The sequence below is a fragment of the Orycteropus afer genome, unplaced genomic scaffold (assembly GCF_000298275.1).
Source record: "Orycteropus afer afer isolate SDZICR_OR568_19922 unplaced genomic scaffold, OryAfe1.0 scaffold00786, whole genome shotgun sequence".
Taxonomy (NCBI): Eukaryota; Metazoa; Chordata; class Mammalia; order Tubulidentata; family Orycteropodidae; genus Orycteropus; species Orycteropus afer.
In genome coordinates, this window is record NW_006922373.1 from 25,618 (window position 1) to 26,365 (window position 748).

The window sequence follows — 748 nt, forward strand, 5'->3', positions numbered from 1 at the left end:
AAGAATTTCTCAGTATCAGGCTCCTAGGAAGACAAGCCAAATGTGCAGATCTAGCTAGCAACTAGCATAGACCTGGCTACCCTACTGCCCACTTTGCCCTAAGCAGACCCCATACATTCATGATTGTGTCATGACCCTCAACTTGGTGTCGGCCAACAGGCCAGATCTTTCTGACCAGCCACTGCATCAATCTGATCTCAGTTGTTTCATAGGTGGGACTAGCTTCGTGGAGAATGGACAACAGAAGGTGAACTATGCAATTAGCACCTTTACCAAGGTCTTGGAAGCACAGACACTCCCTCATGGAACATCAGCACAGATGGCTGAGTGAATCATCATGATCCAGGCATTGAGAATGGCACAGGGTCAGAAGGTGATGGATATACAAATTCACAAGGCCTTCCCTTGCAAGACCGAGAAATTAAAGCAGGCCTTATTGGAGGCCCTGGCTTTAGGATTGCCAGATTGAGCCATGGAAGTGTCTATTGGGACTAAAAGACTATTGGGAGAGATTATTCCTAGGTTTGAAATTCCCCATACAGTTGGGGTCAACAATGGAATCCATTTCACTGGCATAATAATCCAGTTGGTGTCTCAACATTTGGGTATTGAGTGAAAGTTTTATGCTGCTTGGAGCCCCCAATTTAGTAGTAAAGTTGTTGTTGTTTTGTGCCATCTAGCCAGACCTGACTCATAGTGACCCCCCTTGGGTTTCTGAGGCAATATCACTATGGAAGTAGATTGCCCA